A 25,554-nucleotide genomic window follows, 5' to 3' on the forward strand; every position below is an offset into this window, starting at 1 on the left:
CTCTGTAAAGCTTACATGTTAATCCACATACAAGCTTTTGAGTAAGTACTATTATCTTCATTTTACACTGAGGCTCAGAGAAGTTAAGTAAATTGCCCAAAGTGGCATAGTTTACACATTCAAAAAACAAAATTCTCATTCAGATATGTTTAACTCCAACAAATATTAGCAATAGTACCTGGTTTTTGGGATCTCTATTTTTTACAAAAATAAAATACTGTCCAATTGAGCCAATTGACCATTGATGTGCAACTTCCAAATTAGTAGACTGGGATGGCACCCAATCAGAGTCAGCATTATATATGAATAGAGGAAATGGTAGACTCAAAATTATAGTATGGTTAGTCATACATGAAACCTAACTTCTTTCCCCTGTTTAACCTAGGGATTGAGAAGTTATTAACAATACTGATTCTTCAAAACGTAATTAAGGGCAATTGGGCTTGTACTGAGCAGTGAGATTATATAACTGACAAGAAAAACACAGTGGAAAGTATTTTAGTTGCTAACTCATTTCTACCTTGATGTGGGGAACAGGGCAGCAGGGAAAGACTGGGAAACCTGGTGGCAAATCCTTAGGAGGGTGTCCAATCTTCTGGTTTCCCTGGGTCACATTGGAAGAAGAAGAATTGTTTTGGGCCACATAAAATAAACTAAAACACTAACGATAACAACAGCAGATGAGCTAAAAAAAAATCACACAAAAATCTCATCATGTTTTAAGAAAGTTTAGAATTTGTGTTGAGCCACATTCAAAGCTGTCCTGGGCCACATGCAGCCTGAGGGGCGGGGGTTGGACAAGCCTGCCTTAGGCTGGGCTGAGATGTGAACAAAGCAAATCTGATTCTGCCATACTACCTTACCTGTGGGTGAATAGGGGCAAGTTATTTAAACCCCTGTGGGCATTGCAAAGATCAAAGAAGTTTATGCAGGTGATATATTGGTGTAGATACTGGCACATAGCAATAAGAATTCCAGAATTGCTTATTGACTTATCATTATAGCATCTTCCAGGGCAGAAAGCTGAGGGTGGAGGTTCCCGTTTTCCTTACCAATTTCAGTCCAGTCTAAGATGTATCTTGGTTCATTCAAAGTGCTGTCTCTTTCTCTTTATTTCTCTTTGAAAAGGAGAGGATAGGGAGCAGCTGAAGAAAGGCATGCAGGGATTTCGTGAGATGCTGCCTATAGCTTTATGGTGCAGCATGTTCTGCAGACCAGGTGTTTCAGTCACCAAATCTTTTGCAGATATTTAACAAATCAAAGCCGACAGCAGGAGGCTGTCAGCCTGACATATGAGAAACACCCTCTGCAATTTAGCACTTGAACACAGAGAGTGAACTGCAGGATGAGTTAATTGCCAAGCTATCAACTGAGCTGAACTGATGTTTCTTGAGCACTCTCTAAACCAGCTGAGAATTATCCAGCAAACTCTGGGACCGTAGGGTGGAGGGAGGTTTTCAGGAAGAAAGGGAAAAATGGGTGATGGTTACCAGTGAGGGGACCGACTAGCAATAACACAAACTGTATTAACCAACTCCCAAAAATATGATTACCTGGAAGCAGACGAAACCCGAAAAGATCAGAATTAGAAGGAGCCCAAGAAATAATGTGATAAAAGCCTTCCATTTTACAGGAGGAGAAACTGAGGTTAGGAGTGAGGTAGGAGTTGACATGTGAGGAATGCATGAAAGGCTACAGAATTTATCAGTGACAAAGACAGGAGTGAAATCTCAATCCCTTAAATCTGAGTTAAGTTTTCTTACAATCACATAATCTTGTTCTTGATTTCACTATTAAAATTTTTCCTCTGGAACTCATAGACTGCACGGTATAGACTGGCATATTTTGGTTTTGCCAGTTACTAGTTCTGTCATCCTAGCATGTTATTTAGTTTTTCTGTACCTCAGGTTCCTTACTTTATAAGTAGGTTATAATATTAGTATCTATTCCAAATAATTATCATGACAATGAAAAGAGATAATGCATGTTAAATGTTTGAAATATTGTGAAGGTTTCCATAAAATTCATCAAATATTGCTATGATTATTATTATACATTCTAGATTATTGGCTTTGAATTACTTGATGATGAGTTTGGCTGAGACTTTGGTAGTTACTGAGGATATGGCAGAAACATCAATTCTCTGACAATTGCCATAAGAACTCTCTCTTATATTTCTGAAACACATTCTAAGCAAATAAAGCTATACAGAGAAAAAGAGCCCTGGACCAGTATTAGAGAATTTAGTTCTGACCTTAGTTGTGAATTAGTTACTAGATTAACCACAGACAGTACATTTGACTTCTTTGATCTTCCTTTTCCTTACCGTAAAAGGAATAATATGTAGATTTTATTGTGTTATTGAGAGGATCAAATCGAACAATGCATGTGAAATATTTCATAAAATCTATGTAAACAAAGCATAATCTTACATATATTATACATATACACACACACCACACACATATATGCACATATATATATACATGTGTTATGTATATTATTAATGGGGTTTATTTTTTAGAGCAGTTTTAGGTTCACAACAAAACTGAACAAACGGTACTAAGATTTCCCATTTACCCTCTGCCCCACACGTGCATAGCCTCCTTCATTATCAGCATCCCTTACCAGAATGGCACATTTGTTACAATCAATGAACCTACAATGACACATCATAATCACCAAGAGTCCATAGTTTACATTGGAATTCACTCTTAGTGTTGTAAATTCTATGAATTTGGATAAATGTATAATAACATGTATCTACCATTACAAAATTATAGAGAATAGTTTTATTGCTATAAAAATCTTCTGTGCTCAACTATTCATCCCTCCTTGTCCCAAACCCCTGGCAACCGCTTATTATTTTACTATCTCCGTAGATTTGCCTTTTCTAAAATGTCATATAACTGGAATCATACAGCATGTAGCCTTTCAGATTGGCTTCTTTCAATTAGTAATATGCCTTTAAGATACCTCCACATCTAAACTGAGCATGTTCATTATATGATCCAAAAATAGGTTTCCTTGGTATTTACCCAAAGGAGTGGAAACATATGTACACAGAAAAAAATGTACATGGATTTTTATAGCAGCTACATTCATAACTGCTGAAACTTGAAAACGACTAAGGTGTCCATAAATAGGTAACTGCAGTATATCCAAACAATGGAACACTTTTCAGCACTAAAAAGAAATGCACTATCGAGGCATGGAAAGATGGAAACTTTTGGAATTTTTTAAGCCACAACTTTTGATATCTCCTTTTCTATCATTTCTCTATTTGTTCCATCATGAAGTGCTATTGATTATACTTTTAAAAAATGTATTTCAAATCCAACCAGACATTCACCTCCACCGCCACCATCTTAATGTAAGCCATTGCCATTTTTCACCTGGACACATTCAGTAGCCTCCTAATACGTCTCCCCGTGTTAACTCTTCCTGTCTTTCAATGCTTTTTTTACAAAGCAAGTTGGCACTTCCTAGCTCAGAACAATCCAATATAAAATATAAAACCACAACACCATCATAACGCTTTATATGACTTGGCCTCAAATCTCTTGTTAAACTCACTTACCAGCATGCTCCCTCTCATGCGAGCTTGTGTGCATTCAAATACTTGATAAAAACCATCTATTTTCCACTTCAGCTTATTGCATACACTATTTTTCCTGCCTGAAATAATCTTACCTCCACTCTTTGCTTAAATAATTTTCTCCTTATTTTTTAGGTCTCATTAAATTGTCACTTCAGAGAGGAGTTGCCTGGCCCTGCAATCTAAATCAGTGGCCTCTTGCCCTCTTTAACCTCATGCTTTTCTTTCATGGCATTTAACACTTTTAATTGTGTGCTGATTTTTTTTTTTCAAAAAGATAATTCACTCTCCCATTCAGTTGTAAGCTCTGTAATGGCAAGAGACATATAATGTGTTGAACAGGCTTGTATTCCTTGAACCTAGCATAGAACCTGGTATTTAATAAGCACCCAATAAGTGTTGGTTGAATAAATGGGTAAATAAATTTGTGATTTTTTCAAGATGGAAGACCTGATGATGGGTTGAAGAGGGAGATTATGGAGAAATTTCCCGTTTCAAATTCATTATGAAAATTCTGTTTTCAAGTAGAATAAAATAAGTGGTAAGAAGCCATGGCTTCTATGCAATAACCAGATATAGCTAAATTAATAATTGGAAATTTATTTTAAAATGTATTGGAAATGTATGGAAGCAAAAGAGATAGGTGGATTAAATTCCTGAGAGAAAAGAGCCCTTTCCAGGTAACATGAGGTATATGTCCTTTTATTTTTTTCTGAAGGCACTTGCCAAGTCTGAAAGTAGGCTGTTAGTCTGGTTTGCTATTGCCAGGGTGGGGGCATTTCTAGGAGTAAAGAAAACCTGTAAAACATGTTATGATCATGGTTCCTGCTATGGCAGTCTGAAGCCTAGAAGATTTCCTTTTGAATGACTGTTTTTTTCCACCAGAGTATTTGAAGCAGACTGAAGTGATATGGGAGGCTGTGGTACTGGGCAGGAAACAAGTAAAGCAATTTTGTACAGTTTTGGCGTACTTGATAGAAAAATCCCACTCATGGGAGGTACTTATAATGAACACACAAAAGGGCTGGAGATGTTGAAAGTGGAGATAGATTGAATTCAACCAAAGCTACAACCAGTTCAGACCCTGCTCAATGCTCACTTGGATTGAAGTGATCAGCCTTTCAGCCTGTTTCCGAGAGAGGAAAGGGCAACATTCCTTGGGAGAAAATGACATCAACCTTAGTCTGTACAAACTTTTAATATACAGTAAGTGGCATTCAAAAAAATACTAGAAACATGAGACAGATAATGAAATATAACAGATAAGAGAAAAAGTTACCAATAGAAGCAGAGACATGGATAAAGCAAGATGATAGGGAAGACAGAAAAATAACTTAAAATAACTACTATAAATGAGTCAAAGAACATAGATGGACAATAGAGATGAAGGAGAAAATTTTTCCTTAGCGATTTCTAATCTATAAAGAAATGGACATTGTAAGATGAAAATATACATTTGAAACTAAGAACTCATTGAATGAGTCAAACAGTAGACATTAGGAGAAGGAGACATAATTAGTAAACTCAAAATAGGCCAATTGAAAACATATTGCTGAAGCTTTGAGAAAAAAAAAAGTATGAAAGAATCAAGCACAGAGCATAAGAGACATGTGGGACACAGGTCCAAGCATTCATGTCAGAGTTCCAGAAACACAAGGAGAGAAACAAAGGTATAGGAAAGATCATGATGAAAAATCCACACTGGTTAAAAACATCAGCCTACACATTCAAGAAGCAAATCCCAAGCAAGATAAAAATAAATTGCACCTTGGTACAAAGTCAAATGCTGAAAACCAAGAACAAAGGAAAATAAACAACCAGAAACAGAAATAAAACAAAACTAAACGATATTGAGACATTTCTATGAGAACTATGGAAGTCAGGAAAAAATAGATTAACTTTACATTGCAGAAAGAACAAAAAGCTTTACTATAAAAATATCTTTCAAAAATAGGGCATTACATAATGATAAAGGATTTAATGCAACAAGAAGACTTAACTATACTAAATATATGCATCCAACATTTGAGCACCAAAATTCATAAAACAAGTACTTCTAGAGTCTAAACTTATGAAAAGACTTAGCCACACAATAATAGCAGGGGACTTTAGCACCTCACTGACAACATTAGTCAGATTGTTGAGGCAAAAAAATGAACAAAGAAATTCTAGACTTAAATTCAATGCTTAGCCAATTGGAGTTAAGACATCTACAGAATACTCCACCCAACAATCACAAAATATATATTCTTCTCATCTGTACATGGAACATACTCTAAGATCGACCACATACTTGGTCATGAAGCAAGTCTCAATAAATAAAAAAGTATATAAATGATTTGAAGCATACACTCAGACCACAGTGAAATCAATACCAAGAAGATCTCTCAAAAACCACAAAATTACATGGAAATTAAACAGATTGCTCCTGAATGACTTTTGGATAAACAATCAAACAAAGGCAAAAGTTTAAAAAAGTTGAAATAAATAAAAATGAAGACATAATATGTGAAAATCTCTGGGATGGAGGAAAATCAGCATTAAGAAGAAACTTCATAGCACTAAACGCCTATATCACGAACTTAGAAAGATCTCAAATTAGCAATCTAACATCACACGTAAAGATCCAGAAAAACAGGAATGAATTTTAAACCCAACCTAGCAGAAGAAAAGAAGTAACTAAAATCATAGCAAAAGTGAACAAAATGGAGACCCCAAAATCCATACAAAAGATGAACCAAATTAAAAATTTATTATTTGAAAGGATAAACAAGATCAGTAGACTTCTGGCTAGATTAACAAAGAAAAAAAGAAGGAAGATGCTAATAAGCACAATCAGAAATGACCAAGGTGACAACAAAATAAATTATCAATAGAGTGAAGAGTCAACCTACAGAATGGGAGAAAATATTGGCAAACTATGCACCCAACAAAGGTCTAATATCAAGAATCTACAAGGAACTTAAAAGTTCAACAAGCAAAACAAAACAAAACTACATAAAAAGTGGGCAAAGAACATGAACAGACATTTTTTTAAAGGAGATATACACACAACCAACCAACACATGAAAAAATGTTTAACATCACTAATCATCAGATGCATGCAGATACAAACCACAAAGAGATACCATCTCACACAAGTCAGGATGGCTATTATTATAAAAAAATTAACAGATGTTGATAAGGCTGTAGAGAAAAAGGAATGTTTACACGCTGTTAGTGGGAATGTCAATTAGTCAGTCACTGTGGAAAGCAGTTTGGAGATTCCTCAAAGAACTAAAACTAGAACTATCATTTGACCTAGCAATCCCATTACTGGGTATATACTCAAAGAAAAATAAATCATTCTACCAAAAAGACACATGCACCTATATGTTCATTGCAGCACTATGCACAATAGTGAAGACATAGAATCAACTTTGGTGCCCATTAAAGGTGGATGGAATAAAGAAAATATGTTACACATATACCATGGAATACTACATAACCATAAAAAAAATGAAATTATGTCCTTTGCAGCAATATGGGTGGAGCTGGAGACCATTATCCTAAACGAATAAATGAAGGAACAGAAAACCAAATACCATGTTCTCACTTATAAAAAGAGAGCTAACTATTGGGTACACATGGACATAATAATGGGAACAACAGACACTGGGGACTCCAATCGGTGAGAGAGAGGGAAGGGGGCAAGTGTTGAAAAACTCCCTATTGGGTACTACAATCACTATTCAGGTAATGAACTAAATAGAAGCCCAAACCTCAGATTCACACAATACAACAAATCTTGCACATGCACCCCCTGAATCTAAAATAAAAGTTGAAAAAAAATAAAATACATACTAATCATCCATGTTCCTCAGCATCCTGCAGCAAGCGGATGCTTCCTGTTATGCACAGTTCAGTCAAGTTTCGGTCTACACTTGGCCTTGGGCTTGTAGAGTTCACACACATTTTGTCATAGTCCATTGTTTTGCTTTTTACTATTTGTAATTGTATGTAAAGGGTCTTCACAAATGGCCAGAATAAAATCATTTACAGCTAAAAACAACTGAGGCTAAATATAAGTAATGGAATTCAACTTCATTGAAACACTGCTACTCAATACATGTTTTTCTCATGGCCCTGCAAGTGAACTAATGGCTGAGAGAAACCACCCCGTTCTGCTGGTAAAGTCACAACTTCCTGTTGCATTGTGCTCTGTTGTTTGTCTGGTCTTTTAAAAAAATCTCTGGCACTACATAATTTGATGTCCTATTGTTCTAGGAAGCACACACTGCAGGGCCAGTGAAAGGCTGTATAATAGGGGGGTGAAGCGGGGAGAGAAGACCTATCTCCAAATTCTTTTCTTTTGCGGTCTCAGGTAGACTCATTTCTTTGCTGGTCTACAGTTCTGAATCTGGCAGAGTTTAACGTAATAATTCACATTTCTCTTCCCTTTGTTGCATTTGATTTGTGACACAAACTATCCACCATCTTTCCTTGGACACCTAAAAGATAGCTTCAGACATAAATGATCAGACCCTGGGGTTAGTTATTTCACCAGGGAAGGCCATGGAATAGTCCTCTATGTGTTGCTTTCTCAACCATCCATCCATTTCTGGTGATAGGTCCTTTCCTAAAGCATCAGAGCTTTGAAACTGAAAGGGACCGCAGACTCATCTTGTCTCACTTTTCATTGTACAGATGGATAAAGTAAAGGCCGAAAGTTAAAGAGATTAGCTTAAGATTGTAATTTGTGAGAGGCAGCCGTGGTATGAAAGCATCAGGCTTTTAGCCCTCAGTCCAGGGACTTTTCCCCTTTTTGTGCTCTGTCCCAGGCTCTCTACAGAGCTATTCATCATCATTCATCTTCAGACTAGGTTAAAAATTGCACCAGACCTTCCCTAAAGCCTGTCCAGCTGAATTAAACACAAAAATGCCACAGGCCCATTTTTAGTAGCTGGCTTGAGGGACTTATTTCAAGGTGGTTGGTACATAAGCATATCCACCAAGCAGATCTCTTCCCTACAAGCCCAAGCCATGGCAAGCCCAATTATTAAATTATTTGTGCTGAGATATCCTTATTAATAAAGATAGAGAAAACCAACCTTCATTTTATTCAGTTATTTAAAGGTGAAATGAGCCTTCTTCCTATCATAGGATCCTTTTCTCCTCCTAGCCCACAGTGGACTTCTTGTCATTGGTGTTTTGTTTTCTAATATATATTAATTTAAGAATAATAATAAATGATTTGTTTCTCAAAAATGTCTTTCAAAAATAAATGCAAACTTAAAAGATGTTTCAAAAAACAAGAGCTCAGAGAATTTGTGGCCAGCCCACTGATACTACAAGAAATACACCAAGGAAATTCTTCAGGCTGAAGGAGAATTATCCTAGAGACAATAAAAAACTCAATAAAACAATTAAAAGGATTAGAAAATATAGAGTTATATAAATAGTGACTATTTTAGGCAACACTAATAACAGTGTTGTGGTGTTTTTACCATGTAGAGGTAGAATACAGAAAAACAATAGCTTGAAGGGTGGAAATGAGTAAAACCATTAAAATGTTATAAAGTTCTTGCATTTTTTGGGAAGCACTACTAATTAAAGGTAGACAATATAAGCTCAGAAAATATAGTAAAATCTCTAGAATAACCATTAAAATAAATAGGCAAAAGGTATAACCAAAAAGCTAATGGAAGGGATAACAAAATACTCGATTAATAGAAAATAACGTAGAACAGGAGGAATCAACATAGAACAAATGGAATAGAAATAAAATAAATACCAACATGGTAAACGTAAAGCAAATTATAGCAGTAATAGCACTGTATGTAAATAGACTTAGTAATCCAAGTAAAAGACTAAGATTTTCAGACTTGATTAAAAATACGAAATCTGTTTATAAGAGCTAGATTTTACAGATAAGCTAATAGGGGGTCTGACATAAAAATATCAAGATATACTAGGAAAACTAACAAAAGAAACTGAGTGGCAATATTATTAAACAAATATAGCTTTAATACTAGAGGTATTACTTGACAAAAAATGACTTTTTATTATAGTAAAAGGATAGTTAAACAGGCACACATAACTATTCAATATTTCTACGCACTTAATAACATAGCATCAAAATATATAAAGCAAAACCAAGACAGAACCAAAAGGAGAAATAGAAATATACAAAGCCTTAGTTTGCATTTTAGTACACCACTCCCTGTAAGTGGTAGAAAAAGCAGACAAGCAATCAGTTAGGATGTAGATTTAGTGTTTATGAGACAACATTCAACAAGTACAGACACACATTTCTTTTAAATACATATGGAATGTTTACTAAAATAAACCCATATCTGAGCCAAAAGCAACAAATTTCAAAAGACCGAAATCATGGTGTGTATATATTCTCTTATTGCAGTAGAATTAAATTAAAAATCAATAGCAAAAATAATAAACTATTCCCAAATGTTCTGAAATTAAGTAGCATACATTTTAGTAGCCCAGTGGTCAAAGAAGTCACCATGAAAATTAGAAATAGTTAAAAAAATTTGTTTTCCGAGATGGTGGATTAGAGGCTTTTGCTTGCCTCAGTCACTGGCAAATAGCAAAATCGTGAATAAAAATCAATGCTGTGGGAGGCTGAGGCGGGCCGATCACAAAGTCAAGAGATTGTGACCATCCTGGCTAACACGGTGAAAGCCCGTCTCTACTAAAAATACAAAAATTAGCCAGGCGTGGGGGCAGGCACCTTTAATGCCAGCTAGTTGGGAGGCTGAGGCAGGAGAATGGCTTGAACCCAGGAGGTGGAGCTTGCATTGGGCCAAGATTGCACCACTGCACTCCAGCCTGGGCAACAGAGCCAGACCCTGTCTAAAAATAAAAAAATAATAATTAAAAACAATCGATTCTGTGAGGTTTAATTCAGCAAAGAAAATGATAATTCATCAGAACAGTGAAAGAAACCCCAGATCCTGGGAAGAAGGTGGCCAAGCAGCCCCTGTGCCAGCATTCAGGTAATAATGTGAGTAAAGCTCCAGTGCGTAAGAGGAGCAGCCAGTCTCCACCCCCGACCCCATGTCTCACTTCTCTGCTACTAATCCTTGTAACCCAGGCCAAAGGAGAGCATCCTGTCTCTCCCCAAACCAGGAACTAGCTTAGAGAGAGACTAAGAGATGGAGAGAGAGTAAAACACCAGGAAAATCTGCAAGCATTTTCTCAGATCCAGGACTAAAAGGAGGACACCATTTTAAACCCAGGTTCATACAAAATCAGTTATTGGTGATCTGGCGGCAGCAGCCACTGCAGTCAGTTTAGACTTGGCCCGGAGATTAGAGTGCTTGCTCTGGAGTGGGAGAAGGGTCCCCGCAGCGAGACTTCAGTGGTGAGTGTGGAGAGTGCCCCAGCAGTACGCATTGGATTAGGTTCTCTTTCGTCACAGGATTGGGGCAGGAGAAGAGTTGCTAAAACCAAAGTTTCTCCTGAGCTGTGTGACTTCCAGCCAGGAACAGCTTTGCAACTTGAAACTGGTCTGTATGTAACATTACTGGGTGCCCCAGTCTGCTCCCATGGTCAGTTGTGCCAGGGTGCCCCACCAGCTCAGCGGACAGGTAAGGAGGTGGACCCCATTTTCCTAGAAATCTGACACTTAGTGTGGACTGCCCCTATGGGAGGGAGGAGCACAGCCAACAAAGTTCCCCTTGGTCAAAGGAAATATGAGTATAGTGCCAGCCACTGAAGGAGGCAACATCAATGCCTTGGAATGGACTTGAAGAGGGGGTCACATATCTTGTCCCAATCCACCTCCCCAGTGCATTGCTGCAGATGTGGCAGCAACTCTTCCTACTGGGGCCCGGGGAGCATGGGCTAACTACTGGGTACTATGCTCAGTACCTGGGTGACAGGATCATTTAAACTCCAAACCTCAGCATCATGCAGTATATTCAGGTTACAGACCTGTGCATGTACCCAGTGAGTCTAAAATAAAAGTTGGGAAATTTAAAAAGAACAAAATAATGCCCTTTGCAGCAATATGGATGCAGCTGGATGCCATTATCTTAAAGTGAATTAATACCCAAATAGAAAAGCAAATATTGCATGTTCTCACATAAATGTGGGAGCTAAATACTGGATACAAACGGACATAAAGATGGGAAAAGTAGACATGGCAACTCCAAAGGAGGGGAGAGAGGATGGGGGCAATGGTTGAGAAACTTCCCATTGGGTATTATGCTCACTGTTTGGGTGACAAGATCAATAGAAGCCTAAACCTCAGCATGACACAATATACCCTTGTAACTAACCTGCACTTGTATCCCCTACCTTTAAAATGTAAAAAGAAAAACTTAAAGAAAATTAGAAAGTATTTTGAAATGGAACAAAAATGGAAAAATGACATAAATTCATTTAAAATTATTTTGTTGGACCATCTTTGAAAATTCTTTTCTTTAAGAATGTTGAATATTGGCTGAATAGGAACAGCTCTGGTCTGCAGCTCCCAGTGTGATCGATGCAGAAGACAGGTGATTTCTGCATTTCCCACTGAGGTACCCGGTTCATCTCATAGGCACTGGTTGGACAGTGGGCGCAGCCCATGGAGAGCAAGCAGAAGCAGGGCAGGGCATCGCCTCACCCGGGAAGCACAAGTGGTCAGGGGATTTCCCTTTCCTAGCTAAGGGAAGCCAGGACAGACTGTACCTGGAAAAGCAGGACACTCCTGCCTAAATATTGCACTTTTCCAACGGTCTTAGCAAATGGCACACCAGGAGATTATATCCCATGCCTGGCTCAGTGAGTCCCATGCCCATGGAGCCTTGCTCACTGCTAGCACAGCAGTCTGAGATCCAACTGAGAGGCAGCAGCCCAGTAGGGGGAGGGACATCCACCATTGCTGAGGCTTGAGTAGGTAAATAAAGCAGCTGGGGAAACTCAAACTGGGTGGAGTCCACCACAGCTCACCAAGGTCTGCTGCCTCTGTAGATTCCACCTCTGGGGGCAGAGCATAGCTGAACAAAAGGCATCAGGAACTTCTGCAGACTTAAACGTCCCTCTCTGACAGCTCTGAAGAGAGCGGTGATTCTCTCAGCATGGCGTTTGAGCTCTGAGAATAGACAGACTGCCTCCTTAAGTGGATTCCTGACCCCCGTGTAGCCTAACTGGGAGACATCTCCCAGTAGGGGCCAACTGACCCCTCATACAAGTGGGTGCCCCTCTGGGACCAAACTTCCAGAGGAAGGATCAGGCAGCAATATTTGCTGTTCTGCAATCTTTGCTGTTCTGCAGCCTCCGCTGGTGATACCCAGGTAAACAGGGTCTGGAGTGGATCTCCAGCAAACTCCAGCAGACCTGCAGCTGAGGGACCTGACTGTTAGAAGGAAAACTAACAAACAGAAAGGAATAGCATCAACATCAACAAAAAGGACATCCAGACCAAAACTCCATTTGTAGGTCACCAACATCAAAGACCAAAGGTAGATAAAACCACAAAGATGGGGAGAAACCAGAGCAGAAAATCTCAAAATTCTAAAAACCGAGTGCCTCTTCTCCTCCAAAGGATTGTAGCTCCTTGCCAGCAATGGAACAAAGCAGGATGGAGAATGACTTTGATGAGTTGACAGAAGTAGGCTTCAGAAGGTCAGTAATAACTGACTTCTCTGAGTTAAAGGAGGATGTTTGCACCCATTGCAAGGAAGCTAAAAACCTTGAAAAAAGAATAGATGAATGGCTAACTAGAATAAACAGTGTAGAGAAGATCTTAATTGACCTGATGGAACTGAAAACCATGGCATGAGAACTACATGATGCATGCACAAGCTTCGGTAGCCAATTCAATCAAGTGGAAGAAAGGGTATCCGTGATTGAAGATCAAATTAATGAAATAAAGTGAGAAGAGAAGTTTAGAGAAAAAAGAATAAAAAGAAATGAACAAAGTCTCTAAGAAATATGGGACTATGTGAAAAGACCAAATCTATGTTTGATTGGTGTACCTGAAAGTGATGGGGAGAATGGAACCAAGTTGGAAAACACTCTTCAGGATATTATTCGGGAGAACTTCCCCAACCTAACAAGGCAAGCCAACATTCAAATTCAGAAAATACAGATAACATCACAAAGATACTCCTCGAGAAGCACAACCCCAAGACACATAATTGTCAGATTCACAAAGGTTGAAATGAAGGAAAAAATGTTAAGGGCAGCCAGAGAGAAAGGTCAAATTACCCACAAAGGGAAGTCCATCAAACTAACAGCAGATCTCTTGGAAGAAACCCTACAAGCCAGGAGAGAGTGGGGGCCAATATTCAACATTCTTAAAGAAAAAAATTTTCAACCCAGAATTTGATACCCAGCCAAACTAAGCTTCATAAGTGAAGGAGAAATAAAATTCTTTACAGACAAGCAAATGCTGAGAGGTTTTGTCATCACCAGGCCTGCCTTACAAGAGCTCCTGAAGGAAGCACTAAACATGGAAAGGAACAACCAGGACCAGCCACTGCAAAAACATGACAAATTGTAAAGACCACTGAAGGTAGGAAGAAACTGCATCAACTAACGGGCAAAATAACCATCATAATGACAGGATCAAATTCACACATAACAATATTAACCTTAAATGGTTAATATTGTTAATGGGCTAAATGCCCTGTTAAAAGACACAGATTGGCAAATTGGATAAAGAGTCAAGACCCATCAATGTGCTGTATTCAGGAGATCCATTTCATGTGCAGAGACACACATAGGCTCAAAATAAAGGGATGGAGGAAGAGCTACAAAGCAAATGGAAAGCAAAAAAAAAAAAAAAAAAAAAAAAAAAGCAGGGGTTTCAATCCTAGTCTCTATTAAAACAGACTTTAAACCAACAAAGATCAAAAGAGACAAAGAAGGAAGAAGACCATTACATAATGGTAACAGGATCAATTCAATAAGAAGAGCTAACTATCCTAAATATATATGCACCCAATACAGGAGTACCCCAGATTCATAAAGCAAGTCCTTAGAGACCTACAAAGAGACTTAGACTCCCACACAATAATAATGGGAGATTTTAACACCCCACTGTCAATATTAGACAGATCAACAAGCTAGAAGGTTAATGAGATATCCAGGACTTGAACTCAGCTCTGCACCAACCAGATCCAATAGACATCTACAGAATTCTCCACCCCAAATCAACAGAATCTACATTCTTCTCAGCACCACATTGCGCTTATTCCAAAATTGACCACACAGTTGGAAGTAAAGCACTCCTCAGCAAATGTAAAAGAACAGAAATCACAACAAACTGTCTCTCAGACCACAGTGAAATCAAATTAGAACTCAGGACTAAGAAACTCACTCAAAACCACTCAACTACATGGAAACTGATCAACTTGCTACTGAATTTACTGGGTAAATAATGAAATGAAGACAGAAATAAGGATGTTCTTCGAAACCAGTGAGAACAAAGACACAATGTACCAGAATCTCTGGAACACATTTAAAGCAGTGTGTAGAGGGAAATTTACAGCACTAAATGCCCACAAGAGAAAGCTGGAAAGATCTAAAATGGAAACCCTAACATCACAATTAAAAGCACTAGAGAAGCAAGAGCAAACACATTCAAAAGCTAGCAGAAGGCAAGAAATAACTAAGATCAGAGCAGAACTGAAGGAGAGATGCAAAAAATCCTTCAAAAAATCAGTGAATCCAGGAGCTGGTTTTTTGAAAAAAATCAACAAAATTGATAGACCACTAGCAAGACTAATAAAGAAGAAAAGAGAGAAGAATCAAACAGACACAATAAAAAATGATAAAGGGGATATCACCACTGATCCCACAGGAATACAAACTACCATCAGAGAATACTATAAACACCTCTATGCAAATAAACTAGAAAATCTAGAAGAAATAGATAAATTCCTGAACACATACACCCTCCCAGGACTAAGCAGAAAGAAGTTGAATTGCTGAATAGGCCAATAACAGACTCTGAAATTGAGGCAATAATTAATAGCCTACCAACCAAAAAAAGTCCAGGACCAGACGGATTCACAGCCTAATTCTACCACAGGTACAAATTGGAGTTGGTACCATTCCTTCTGAAACTATTCCAATCAATAGAAAAAGAGGGAATCCTCCCTAACTCATTTTATGAGGCCAGCATCATCCTGTTACCAAAGCCTGGCAGAGACACAACAAAAAAAGAGAATTTTAGACCAGTATCCCTGATGAACATTGATGCAAAAATCCTCAATAAAATACTGGCAAACCAAATCCAGCAGCACATCAAAAATCTTAACCACCACAATCAAGTGGGCTTCATCCCTGGGATGCAAGCCTGGTTCAACATATGCAAATCAATAAATGTAATCCATCACATAAACACAACCAATGACAAAAAACACATGATTGTCTCAATAGATGCAGAAAAGGCCTTCGACAACATTCAATAGCCCTTCATGCTAAAAACTCTCAATAAACTAGGTATTGATGGAGCATATCTCAAAATAATAAGAGCTATTTATGACAAACCCACAGCCAATATCATACTGAATGGGCAAAAACTGGAATCATTGCCTTTGAAAAACAGCACAAGGCAGGGATGCCCTCTCTCACCACTCCTATTCAACATAGTATTGGAAGTTCTGGCCAGGGCAATCAGGCATGAGAAAGAAATAAAGGGTGTTCAATTAGGAAAAGAGGAAGTCAAATGGTCTGTTTGCAGATGACATGATTGTATATTTAGAAAACCCCATTGTCTCACCCCAAAATCTCCTTAAGCTGATAAGCAACTTCAGCAAAGTCTCAGGATACAAAATCAATGTGCAAAAATCACAAGCATTCCAATACACCAATTATAGACAAACCGAGGGCCAACTCATGAGTGAACTCCCATTCACAATTGCTACAGAGAGAATAAAATACCTAGGAATCCAACTTACAAGGAATGTGAAGGACCTCTTCAAGGAGAACTACAAACACTGCTCAACGAAATAAAGGAGGACACAAACAAATGTAAGAACATCCCATGCACATGGATAGGAAGAATCAATATTGTGAAAATGGCATATTGCCCAAGGTAATTTATAGATTCAATGCCATCCCCATCAAGTTACCAATGACTTTCCTCAAAGAACTGGAAAAAACTACTTTAAAGTTCATATGGAACCAAAAAAGAGCCCACATTGCCAAGACAATCCTAAGTCAAAAGAACAAAGCTGGAGGTATCATGCTACCTGACTTCAAATTATACTACAAGGCTACAGTAATCAAAACAGCATGGTACTGGTATATATAGACCAATGGAACAGAGCAGAGGCCTCAGAAATAACACCACACATCTACAACCATCTGATCTTTGACAAACCTGACAAAAACAAGAAATGGGAAAAGGAGGATTTCCTATTTAATAAATGCTGCTGGGAAAACTGGCTAGCCATATGTAGAAAGCTGAAACTGGATCCCTTCCTTACATCTTATACAAAAATTAATTCAAAATGGATTAAAGACTTAAATGTTAGACCTAAAACCATAAAAACCCTAGAAGAAAACCTAGGCAATTCCTTTCAGGACATAGGCACGTTCAAGGACTTCATGACTGAAACACCAAAAGCAATGGCAACAAGAGCCAAAATAGACAAATGGGATCTAATTAAACTAAAGAGCTTCTGAACAGCAAAAGAAAATACCATCAGAGTAAACAGGCAACCTACAGAATAGGAGAAAATTTTTGCAATTTACCCAACTGAAAAAGGGCTAATATCCAGGACCTACAAAGAACTTAAACAAATTTACAAGAAAAAAACAACCTCATCAAAAAGTGGGCAAAGGATATGAACAGACACTTCTCAAAAGAAGACATTTATGCAGCCAACAGACACATGAAAGAATGCTCATCATCACTGGTCATCAGAGAAATACAAATCAAAACCACAATGAGATACCATCTCATAGCATTCAGAATGGCAATCATTAAAAGCTCAGGAAACAACCGATGCTGGAGAGGATATGGAAAAATAGGAAGGCTTTTACACTGTTGGTGGGAGTGCAAACTAGTTCAACCATTGTGAAAGACAGCATGGCAATTCCTCAAGGATCTAGAACTAGAAATACCATTTGACCCAGCCATCCCATTACTGGGTATATATCCAAAGGATTATAAATCATGCTGCTATAAAGACACATGCACACATATGTTTATTCTCGCACTGTTCAAGATAGCAAAGAGTTGGAACCAACCCAAATGTCCATCAATGATCGATTTGATAAAGAAAATGTGGCACATATACACCATGGAATTCTATGCAGCCATAAAAAAGGATGAGTTCATGTCCTTTGCAGGGACATGGATGCAGCTGGAAACCATCATTCTGAGCCAACTATCACAAGGACAGAAAACCAAACACCGCATGTTCTCACTCATAGGTGGGAACTGAACAATGAGAACACTTGGACACAGGGCAAGGAACATCATACCCCGGGGCCTGTTATGGGGTGGGGGAGCAGGGGGAGAGGTAGCGTTAGGAGAAATACCTAACGTAAACGACGAGTTGATGGGTGCAGCACACCAACATGGCACATGTATACCTATGTAACAAACCTGCACGTTGTGCTCATGTACCCTCAAACTTAAAGTACCAAAAAAAAAAAAAGTAGATGTACAAAAAAATAAAATAAAATAAAAAAATTATTTTGTGACCTAGACCCTTATAGTTAACAACTGTTAGAAATAAAAGTAAAATTGGAAGATTATGTTTTCAGATGGTATTACTAATTTGCTAGAGCTTTTATAACAAAGTATCACAGTCTGGGTGCCTTAAACATCAGAATTTTCTTCCTCAGTTCTGGGGGCTGTAAGTCCAGATTCAAGGTACCTGTAGGCTGGTTTCTCAAGGGAACTCCTTGGCTGGCAAAGAGCTCCTTTCTCACTGTGTCTTCACATGTCATTTCCTCTCTTTGCCTGCACCTCTGGGCTTTCTCTCCCTTTTTTTTTTTCTCTTTTTTTTAAAATAAGGACAGTGGTTCAATCAGGTTAAGGGCCTGCCCGTCTTGCCTCATTTAATAATAATCATCTCTCTCAGGTTCTGTCTCCGAATACAGTCACATTCTGAGGTATTGGGGATTAGAAGTTCAACATATACATTTTGAAAATACATAATTCAGTCTATACAGAGGGAAAGGTTTTGGCCTGCTATCTCCATATTATTTGGGGTGGAGGACAAAGAGAAGAGGGAGAGCTCAAGAATGAAGGAAAAATTCTTGGAAAAACAAGAGGCTCAGGGAAACAAAAATCCCTAATAAATTAGCTATTGTTAATAGTTAAAAAGCTACAGAGTGGCAACAATAATATTATTATCCACTAACATTCATTGCTTACTTATTATTAAGGTTTTCTTGATGATTAAGTGAGATAATCATGTAAGACTTCAGCAAAATTCACAGCACAGAGCAAACATTCAATGTTATGTATTTTTATGATTTCTGAGTTTGTGTTGTTCTTTCTGGAAGTGGCAAGCAGTGTCTCAGAAGCTTAATTTTCTACAAGTATGTAACTGTTAAAAATGTATGGTGCTATATTATTAAGTTTGTTTCAAAAAGTACAATGGCAAATGGAGGTTAGAAGAGGTGTGCTGAATGTGTAATGAAAAGTGCTGGTTGTCATGGTAAAGAGAGCCTCAAATTAAACAGAGCATGTTTTATTTAATTTTAACTCTTATCCAAATGTCTATGAGACTCTTCTCTCCTTTGGAAAAGGATATAAGTAAGGTCTAAAAAATCAATTTCTCATCAACAGGACATTTGTCAAATATGCTATACATATATGTAAGCAAGAAGGGACAAATTGCTTTAAGTTCCATTTTAGTTGAGGGTAAAAGGAGAAAAGATGGAATTGTGTCATAGACAAGCTTTTTGATATTACCCTCCAAGTTCTCTACCACTCCTTCTGTTCCAAGGGAACACCTGCAGTAAATAATAGTAACAGTCCTTCTTTTGAGTACCTAAAATAAGGCACACACTGGCTTTTTCTTCCTCCCAACAACCCAGTAAAATAGGAAACTGTGTCTCAGAAGGGTTAAATGTCACAATAAGTTCAAGTAGCTATAAATGGATGAACTTAGATGCAAATCCAAGTTTGCTGAATTGAAATCTCATCCTCTTTCTGCTAAAGGCATATTTATTTATTCAGTGGTTATTGGTAGAAGTGAAGACACAGACCTAATCCGGTGACTCATCATTGCTGAGCACAGAGTCTGAGGCTTACTGCCTGTCTTCCTCAGGAGCTCTCAGAACTGGGACTCTGTCCCACGTGGTTACTGGGTGGCCAGCTGGGTAACCCCCCTATGACCTTCCCATCAGTCACCCTTCTGTGCTTTCCTGTGTGCCATTCTTACTAATCTTAGGGACTTTAGTAACAACCTCCCAACTCACTCCCCTGTCTCCAGTCAGTTCTTAATTCGAGTTATCCTCTATATACACTGCTGTATGCTCAGATTTTCTGAAGCGCAATTTACTAAATGTGATTATTAAGGAATTTGGAGGAAAAGGAAAGCAAAGTGGCAACTCAGGTTTTAGAATAAGAGTAAAAAAAAAAGGGGGGGGTTCTAGTGCTTGCTCTCCCATTAACTTCCTGACCTTGAGTAAGTCTCTAATCTAGTTGTTTTAAACCATAGCTCATATGTGTAGCCTTTCTTATTATACTAAAATTTTCTGTTAGTGCAGTCAAATTTCAGAAACAGAGTTCGTTATGAAAACATCCCAAGTCTAGCTAAAAAGCCTCTAGATAATGCTTTCCAAATGCCTTATGTTTCTCAAATTGTTAGCCTTTGTATTAATATTTGTGTTGAAAATCTGTCCCTGTTTTAAATCATTTTCTAGATGTGAACTCCTAATTCAGAGAGGTAGTGGGACTTGTCTAAGATTTAGCAGTGGTGGCAGATCTGAGCCATAAAGAGACCCTGTGATAGATGCATTTCATCTTAGGAGGTGGTGATATAGTTTGGATATTTGTCCCTTCCAAATTTTGTGTTGAAAATTGTTCCTCAGTGTTGGAGATATGGCTTGGTGTTTGGGTCTTGGAGGTGGATCCCTTATGAATGTCTTGGTGCCGTCCTTGCAGTAATGAGTGAGTTCTTGCTCTATTCATTACCTTATGATCTGATTGTTTAAAAGCAGCCTGGCCTCTCTCTTGCTCACCCTCCTCCCCATTACCCTTCTGTCATGATTGGAAGCCTCCTGGGACTCCACCTGAAGTAGATGCTGCTGCCATGATTCTTGTACCGTCTGCCCAATCATGAGCTAAATAAACCTCTTTTCTTTTTAAATTACCCATGATAATTCAGATATTCCTTTATAGGAAGATTCCCCAACCTCGGGGCCACAGACTTCGACTGTTCCGTGACCTGTTAGGAATCAGGTCGCACAACAGAAGGTGAGCAGAGGGCAAGTGAGCATTACTGCATTATTGCCTGAGCTCCACCTCCTGTAAGATCAGTGGCGGCATTAGATTCTCATAGAAGCAGGAACCCTTTCGTGACCTGTATATGCAAGGGATCTAGGTTGCATGCTCCTTATGATAATCTAATGCCTGATCTGTTTTTTTTTTTTTTTTTTTTTTTTGAGACGGAGCCTCTCTCTATCGCTCAGGCTGGAGGGCAGTGGCGCGATCTCAGCTCACTGCAATCTCCACCTCCCGGGTTCACGCCATTCTCCTGCCTCAGTCTCCCAAGTAGCTGGGACTACAGGTGCCCGCCACCACACCCGGCTAATTTTTTGTATTTTTAGGAGAGATGGAGTTTCACCATGTTAGCCAGAAAGGTCTGGATCTCTTGACCTCGTGATACTCCCACCTTAGCCTCCCAGAGTGCCGGTTATAGGCATAAGCCAACGCGCCCGGCCGTCACAGGTGTTTTCATGCTAGGTGCACTCATGATTATTTTCCATCAGTGAACTTGTAGTATGAAATGACATAGTGACACACGTATTCTCTCTTGTATTCTCTTCAATTCCTTCTAATCACCTGAATGAGAGAGTCTCAGAGTTTGATGATAGTAGGTCTTCAACTCCTTTATAATATTTGTTAATCTTAACTAATAAGGAAATATATCTCAGCTTCCCAGCCTTCAGACTCAATCTCTTGATCTTGTGATCCACCCGCCTAGGACTCCCAAAGTGCTGGGATTACAGGCGTGAGCCAACTTTGCTCGACCCTAATGCCTGATCTGAAGTGGTACAGTTTCATCCCAAAACCATAACCCACCCATCGCCCCGAACCCCCAGGTCCATGGCAATGTTGTCTTCCATGACACCAGTCCCTAGTGCCAAAAAGGTTGGGGACCACTGCTTTATAGCAGTACAAAATGGACTAATATGGTGGCTTTGTTTATAGGCCTCAATTGTGGCGCATGAGGTAAGGAAAAGATGTCTGTAACTGCTGGGAAAATAGCTCTATATTTCTTTTGCCAAATATATATATAAACTCAATTCAAAGACGGAATTCCTAACTGGAGTTTCAGCAATTTCTAAGGGTGTTTAAATAAAATAATTAGTGAAATAGTCAAAATCATAACATCTTATTTGATTGAACTTTGTGTACCTTCAGAGTCAGTATTCTATCTAGTATGGAATAGCTAAACAATGTAATCAGAAAGGCTGTACTGTGAAAATCAAAGTGAAGATTACAGATTCATTTTTCTTTTCTCTGACAGAAAACGAATACACAGATCAAGGCTGAAACAAACAGAAAATGGGAGGAGAGTGGACAAGAAAGAGAAACACAAAATATTGGAACTAGATGAGCATGTGGTACTCCCATTTGTTTTTCACATGGGGAAACTGAGGTATGTAAAATGGCTGATCTAAAATTATTCTTATATCAAATACTTGAATTCTATAGTCTAGTGGAGCTTATGGATAAGACAAAAGCTTGGCCTGGTACCCAAGTCTCCAACATTTTTCCTGTCATTATTTTTGTGTTGTGGTTGAGAAAAATGACTTGGAAGTCAGACAAAACAAGTGTTCACTATGCACTAGTGGTGACTTTGGATGAGTTAATTAATTTGTCTTAGGCTCATTTATTCATCTGTAAGAAAAAAGGGGAAAATAATATCTACCTTGTAAAGACATTGTGAGGATACAGTCATGTAATGCTTGTAAACTGTTCAGCTCAGAGCCAGGCATAGAGTACTCAATGAATATTAATTGTCACCACCACAATGCCACACTTTCTTACCATTTCATTTTGTGAGGTCATGGGCATGACTGCTCTCAGCACTGAGTGCAATCTAGAAAGACACTGCCAAGGTTTTCTCAACTTCTGTGATGGTAACAATCACCTTCTGTCCTGTTGATCAGGCCCCCCAACCCCCCTCCCTCATCTGGAAATTCTGATTTAGTAGATCCTGGGTTGGGAGCAGGAGCCTATTTTTAATAAGTGACTTAAATGATTGCTTAGAGAGGGACTCACATCTCACAAGGCTATCTCATCACCCTTTGACAACTCCATGATTCAACTTGATAGAGGGAGAAAAAGCAAGAGCAAAAATGATGAAAATTCTTCTTCCCTTTCTCTCTCTTTTCTACTCTAAAATAGTGAGGATTGGAGAATTATACACTGGAGAATCATGATGCTCCAGGCACTCTTCATTATACAACTTGCAGAGTCCCTCCACCATTTTTATGATGTAGATGCTGTCACTTTATATATGAAGAAAAAACAATTTATGCTGTCATGTGGGGTGATGTCTAGCCTAAAGCAAGTGCTCAGTTAACATTTATTGCATGAATAATGTTATACAACTGTTTTTTGTTTTGTTTTACGAATTAAAATAATTACACATTGCAGTTTATTCAAGACAAAATTACGAAATGGTTGACATTTATTGCTGATACTCTCATGTTTTCTTTCTGCTCTTCCTTCCGTTATAGTTGTCCAGTGTCCTAGTACTTGTCATATCCAGACCCTGACTTTTCAGAGAAAGGGACCCATGTTGTTAGGGTCTTCTCTTAACTATGATAGTTTGAGAAATTTCTTTCATGCATAAAATTGGTTTCAAATTAGGTGGTTATGAGTCAAAATAATTTGATTTAAAAAAACTCATGGTGGTAGGGGGAGAGGTTCAATAGGTGAAGTGCAGCAGATATTTTTAGGGTGGTGACATTATTCTGTATAATACTGTAATAGTGGATGCATGACACTATGAATTTGTTTAAGTACTTAGAACTTTATAGCACAACAAATTCAGAAAATAATTTAAGAGGTCAAAATTTGGGGGTGGAATGTGGAATATGAAAAAATAGGTTAACTGTGTTACAAATGTGTGAACTACTTAACTGGGCAGGGGAAAAATGTGTTGACCTAAATAATGTTGGAAATAAATAGAGTCTGTAAGACTAAAGATAAAAGAAACTGTCCATAAGCACCATGCCCTGGTTGATACAGTTGTTTCCATGAAGGTGTGGTTTAACAATTCTGATACCACTATACTTGTACACTGGCATTAAACGATTAAATAAATGGATGGTGGATAGTGGGATTCAGATTTCTCACTGTTGGAGAGGGAAGTTAAAAATAAACAACATCAGAGGGCTAGAATAATCCATGGGATAATAAATTAAAGGTGGAGACATCAGAATAAACTCATCTTTAGCTTATATAGATATGGCTGGTTTCACATAGAAATATTTATAGATATGCATATAAACATGGGTTAGTACATATACTTATATTTCCTTGTTCTGTCAGCTGAAAGGGCCTAGATGAAAGGACATCCCAGTGGAAGTCAGCACATGTTATGCATAGATATTGGCTTGTAATAATAATCTCCATTAAAAGAAACCAGAGCTCCTGGGAGAAGTGACTGATATTACAATAGCAGAAGAAACATACAAATTGGGCCTGAGTACTTTGTAGTGCCAGAAGGTTAAGAAGGACTAAAAGACTCCACAATTATGAAGGTATGTCAATGTCACAGGGACACAGAAACCTACTTAAAGAGTTGCCAATGCACAGAAACCAACGTAAAGAGTTGCCAATGACCAAAGTTCCAATGATCTGGAACAATATGAGGAATAAGATAAATTAATATTAGATTATATCTCAAATTATAAAGTGAATATTCATGAGTCCATACTCCTATAAACAAGTGCTTGAATAAACAATGGGAGAGAAGAGAAAAATCTTCTAGGCAGAAGAATTCCAAATAATTTATTTAGATACTTCAGTCTCAAGGAGATCTGACATAACTCTCCACTTCTTGAGTGTGTGCTGTGCAGCCTCTTCTTTCCAAAGAAAACAATCTGAAAAGTGGGAAAAAGATAAATCTCACTGTGGAGAAACTTGACAACACTACCTCAGCCAGGTGATCAAGGTCAACATCAACAGTGATAAATCATATTGACAGTATTATGTCCCTGATATGATGAGAATGGGACTTCCCTTTCGTGGTCATCCTCCCCAAACACATAATCCCAGTCTAAGCATTAAAAAACTTGAGGAATGTTCTATAAAACACCTAACCAATATTCCTCAAAACTGTCATGGTCCTCAAAAACAAGGAAACTGTCATAGCCAAAGAAAAGCCTAGTAACGATGAAATGTGATATTTTTGATGAGAAAATAGATCAGAAAAAGAACATTAAGTGAAAAATAGTAATAAGATTTAAGCTTTAGTTAATCATAAGGTATCATTATTGGTAACCAGTGTGTCATATTAACTGGTAACAGACATTAATAATTGAGGAAACCGGGCATGGGATATATATGGATGCTTTTGTATGATCTTCCCAATTTTTCTATAAATCTAAAACTATTGTAAGATATAGAAATTATTTTTAAAATGGTGGAAAACATATTCCTAACTTAAGTGAAATCTGGCATTATAATGCTCTTGTTTAGAAACATCTGTTAGCATATTTGAGTTTCAATGTTCAGATGTGTATTTAGTGCCGAGAAAACGCTTCCAGGATAATATTTAAACCCAAATATGCTCATTACTCCTGAAAAA

The sequence above is a fragment of the Macaca fascicularis genome, chromosome 6 (assembly GCF_037993035.2).
Source record: "Macaca fascicularis isolate 582-1 chromosome 6, T2T-MFA8v1.1".
Taxonomy (NCBI): Eukaryota; Metazoa; Chordata; class Mammalia; order Primates; family Cercopithecidae; genus Macaca; species Macaca fascicularis.